The sequence below is a fragment of the Manihot esculenta genome, chromosome 12 (assembly GCF_001659605.2).
Source record: "Manihot esculenta cultivar AM560-2 chromosome 12, M.esculenta_v8, whole genome shotgun sequence".
Classification (NCBI taxonomy): Eukaryota; Viridiplantae; Streptophyta; class Magnoliopsida; order Malpighiales; family Euphorbiaceae; genus Manihot; species Manihot esculenta.
In genome coordinates, this window is record NC_035172.2 from 30,440,076 (window position 1) to 30,445,662 (window position 5,587).

Below are 5,587 nucleotides of genomic sequence, written 5' to 3' on the forward strand. Positions count from 1 at the left end.
GTGAAGCGTGTCCTTCGTTATTTACAAGGCACGACTGAATATGGATTGCTTCTTCGGCCATCGACTGTTTGTGAAATTAATGCATATAGTGATTCCGATTGGGCGGGCAGCATTGAGGATCGGAAGTCTACTACTGGTTTTGCTATTTATCTTGGTCGGAATCTAGTCTCTTGGGCGTCTAAGAAGCAGCGCAGTGTTTCGCGTTCTTCCACGGAAGCAGAATATCGCGCTATTGCAAACACAACCTCTGAAGTACTTTGGATTAGAAACTTGCTGCAAGAGTTGGGTGTTCAAACACGTATACCTATTCTTTGGAGTGATAACTTGGGGGCTACAGCTCTTACAGTAAATCCAGTATATCACAGCAGGATGAAACATGTCCAAATAGATGTACATTTTGTGCGTGATAAAGTTCAGGCTAATGAGATTCAGGTCCGCTATATTTCTACGAAGGATCAAATTGCTGATGTTTTAACTAAGCCATTATCTAAGCTGCGATTTCAGCAATTACGTGCCAAGTTGACTATATTTCCACATCGATAGTTCAACTTGAGGGGGTGTATTAGATAGAGATGTATCTTTGTAGAGATAAATGTTAAAGGTTGTTAGTATAGCTGTACTGTAACAAACCTTATCTTGTAAAGGTTATTTATACCCATGTTTACAGTTTAATAAATATACTTTTTGCCTACTGTTCATAGCCCATCTCTGCCACATTGGACAGCGGAACGATGCCGTTGAGCGCATTAAAGTTGTAGATAAAGAACAAAGCCATCCTTTGGAAGATAGCTCAGTCACAGCAACTACTCTATGTTAGCTTTTATGACTGTCTGAAATTGCAAAAGTCTATGTTTGTGTAATACGCATGACGTAATTGTCCATTTTCATATTTGTTTGTCCTTCAGAATATTTTTAAAATATAAGTTATTTTATATAAATAAATGGAATTTTAAAAACTTAAAATAGAAAATAATAGAAAGTAACAAAATTTCTAACTATACGTAAGTTGAAGTTAAAAAGATTTTTCTAAAAAAATAAATTTAAATAACTAATTGAAAATATATTCAAATTTAACCGACTTTAACTTAAAATTAGCCGCGTTTCTCCCTGTTTATATCAATTTTTCTTTATCCATGCATCTTTTTGAGGTTATTTTCATGGCTTTGTGATTCGATATGCTGGCTTCATGTGCTAGATATTCTTATGCTATAACTATGTTTTTTTTTTTCTTAATATATATTACATATAATGTCAGATTGCCACGGTGTTTCGATCTGAGAACAGAGAAAATAATGCAAATAATTAATGAATTACAGAAAAGTATGCAAATATTAAAAGGGTATATGCGTTGATCTCGTTTTACGTTGCGTTTATGATAAGAAACAATTAATTATATTATGCAACTTTCATGTGATTAATTAAGAATAGTTTGTTCAAAATTTCAAGGCATGTGTTTGTCTTATATATATATATCTCAAGATAGGTGTCATTAAAATATAAAGCCAAAGCTCAAAATAAGATTATAATCCAAGCAATACAGTCGTGCTAAAAGGGTGTTGAAGCGAAAAAAGAGAAAAAAAAAAATAACAAAATAAATTCTAAACAGATAGAAAACAAATAAAAGAAAGCTCTAGGAAAAGTATCGTTGTCAACGAGATGGAACGAACGTTAATATCACCCAGAAAAGAAGAGCCTCCATTTATTGGGTCTTCAACCACCTTCGAAAAAACAAAACATGTTAATCAGAGCAAAAAATTCAAAGTACCACAAATAAGATTAGCGCTCTTGTTTTACCTAACTACAAGAGTAAAGGAAATTAAATCATAGGCTTTTCAAACTTGGTAAAAAACTAATTAAGAAAATCAAATTGAGAACTAGAGGGATAAAAGTATTCGAATTAAGTTCATATGCTCAAGAAACAACATGAAGTCAAAAAATAAAAATGCTATCCATACTATGAAAAGGAATCTAAATAAAATTTTGATTTAAAAACGAAAGTCCTTCATAGTATCTAAATAAAGTTTTAACTTAAAAAAGAAAGTCTCGAAGATCAGTCGTCTATATAACCAGCCGCGACTTTAAAATCTTAGGATACTTTAAATTCAACTATTAAAGAACCGTAATTATAGTCCGCTACCAATAAAAACATACTAAAATATTTATTAATGATAAAAAAAAATCTTAAAAGATAAATACACAAAATAATAATTTTTCTCTCAGATACCAATTTGCAACAATGTAAAAAATATATTAAAAATAACTATTTACACCCTAAAGGGTAATCTATATCCAAATGCAAAAATTAGAAAGTTAAAAACAGAGATAAGGTCTCTCTAATAGAGAAAGGAGATGATGGTAGGATACCTTATATATATATATATATATATATATAAAATTTTCTGTTGCTGTATTTCGTTATAGCCTTCCATATGGATTTACTAGCGACATACTTGTGTTACGAACTACAGTAATTAATATTTTCAAATTTAATGTTGTAATTATATTTAAATATTTATTCATTAAAATATTCAAAAAAATTATTAGTTATGTTATTATTTTTTATTTCAATTTAAGTTATTTCATTATGTTTAAAAATATCTAATAATTTAGCTAAAAAATAATAATTTTTATTGGAATTAATTAATACTTTATTTTTAATTTTTTTACATTATTTAACTTCCTCATTGTTTTTATTATGTGCATAACAAATTAAAAATAAGGCAAGATATTGCATCTAGTTTTAAGATATAGGAATGTTTGATACTGGACTTCAATAGTATCAATATCGAAAAAGTTAATAGTATGAATTTGAAATATTTTACTCGGATAATTTTTTGAAATAGAAAATGGGAATTGGAGGAGTAGAATTTAAGATCTCTCAAATTTACTCAGATACATTTATTATCAGGTTAAGCCTGTGAGTGCACTCAGACAATGACCAATTAATCAGTGAATATATGCCTATAATTTTTGTTTGGTATGAATTCTTTTAAGAAAAGAATTGAATTTTATTAATAAAATTTAATTTATTTTTATTTATTAAAAAATTTATTTATTTAAAATCAATTTAAATGTAATAGAATTCAATTATACACTTTTATATTAGATAAATTAATAATAAAATTTAAATTGATTTAATTTATTCATTATTCTTATTATTTTTAAACTAAATATAAACATTTATTTTCATAAATAAGAATATTTTTATCACATTTATTAAAAAATCATTATTAATATTTTTATAATATTTAAAATCTAAATTTTACATAATTTTTTACCATTAAAAATATAAAAATTATTTTTTAATTAACAAAATAATATAATAAATTTCTAAATATTAATAGTCACCATTAAATTAAAATAATTTTTGTAAAAAATAATTACTGATTAAAAAATAAAAATAAATTTAAAATTAAAAAGAAAAAGGAAAAAATAAAAGAAAAAAACGAAAAGAGTTTTCAAGGACTAATAAAATAATTTTAATGTAAATAACCTTAAATGAAATTATTTCTTGCAAAATTCTAACAATTTTGACAAGATTTACTTTTAATTCAAAATCAATTCTTACAAGAATTCAATAACCTTAAATGAAATTATTTCTTGCAAAATCCTAATAATTTTGACAAGATTTACTTTTAATTCAAAATCAATTCTTACAAGAATTTCAAGAGAATTAAATTCTCATACTATTCATTTTACCAAACAAAAATTTAGCAAAAAGAATTCATTTCTTTTAAATTTTTTTAAAAATTTGATATTCCAAATAAGGGCATAGAGTTTGATTCAAAATTTAATTTAGAAAATAATTTGGAGTAAAAAAAATATACTATGAAAAATAATTACCACCAAAAAAGACCTTCAGATGTCTTCAAAGAGTGAAACAATAGATTTACTTTTTCGCTCATTTAAGATTGAAACTGTTATTATATAAATGTTACATTAAAATGTACTAATGAGTAATGACAATATGTTTAGCTATTGTTAATACTTATGTTACCAAAAATAAAATGTCTTAAAATAACAAATTATATTCTATTTATCTTTATATGCCCCTACAAGTTGAAACCGGGAGGGAAATCAGCGGCAACTTAAAACATAAGTGCTGATGCTATGTCTTTGTGAGTAAGACTACAAGTTATGAGGTGGTGGAAATATGAGAGGGACTAATGAAGCCTCGTTGAAGTTGTTCACGAGCAAGACTACAAGCTATGAGGTGGTGGAAATATGAGAAGAACTAATGAAACCTCGTTGAAGTTGTTCACGGACTATGTGACAATTAATTGCAATATGTTTTGTATGCTCGTGAAAAACTAGGTTAACATTATTGTGCAATGCTACCTAACTGGTAATAGGTACTTGCAAGTTTCGAAAAATATAAGAAATCTAGAGTAATTCACATATAGTACTAGTCATTGCCTACCTCCGTGGAAGATTTGGACATAGTGGACTGTTTCTTGATCTTCCAAGAAATCAACCAAGAATGGCAGATTTGGACATAGTGGACTGTTTCTTGATCTTCCAAGAAACCAACCAAGAATCAAATAATATATAGAATCCAGCAAGGGATTTTCTTGGAAAAGTGCAAGAAGCCCAATTTGAGTCATAGTATGCTGTGAGAGGCATTGTAGTAGTGACAGAAAAACATCAGCCTTAGGTTTATAGTGTCTTTCATATATCGAAGGACATGCATAGCAGCCTCCTAATGAGACTTTCTGAGTTAATGTATGAATTGGCTTAGATATTGAATAGCATAAATAAGGTCAAGTCTTGTTAAATTAATATAGAGTAATATCCTAATCAATCGTCTATAAGCATGAGGGTCAGAGAGAATATCCCTAACATCCAAAGAAAGATGCAAGCCTTTGGACAAAGGGAAGGGGGCTGGTTTGCATAACTGCACATCAACATCCTTCAGAATATCAGAAATAAATTTAGTTTGCCTTAATATGGTGGCAGTGGAGGACCTAGCCACTTCAAGACCAAAAACATGCTTGAGAGATCCCAAATACTTAATAGTGAACTTTGAATGCAAAACATGTTTAATTTTAGTCATGGTAATAATAGAGGTACCAATGAGAATAATGTCATCCACATATATCAAAAGAGCTAAGAATAAACATCAATACGTTTAACAAAGAGACAATAATCATGAGTATATTGATTTGATGGGCGTCGAAAACACCAAAATAAATTCCTATTTTAAAATAAAACTTGTAATAATGGTAAGCAAAGTCGATCCCACAGAGACTAGTAAGTAAATTAATTATATTGAATGAACAAGAAATAAAAATAAAATAAAATGGGGAGATGTTTTGAATGTGAAGAAATAAATAAAATCAATTTAGAGAAAGAAGTAATTGAATTAATGAGAGAGAATCAAGATGAAAAACATTCAATTAAAGGAATAATTTTAGTTTCAGTTTTTGTTGGTTGATCACATATATAAAATAATCTCAATTTAATTATTGATAAACCAGTTATGGATATCGAAGACGCTTCAGGTATCCAATCCTTTCTTAGATTTTAAACTAGTTAAGAGATGCTCGTTAACTAGTTTTAACTCTTGGACAACCATAGGAGATGCTCC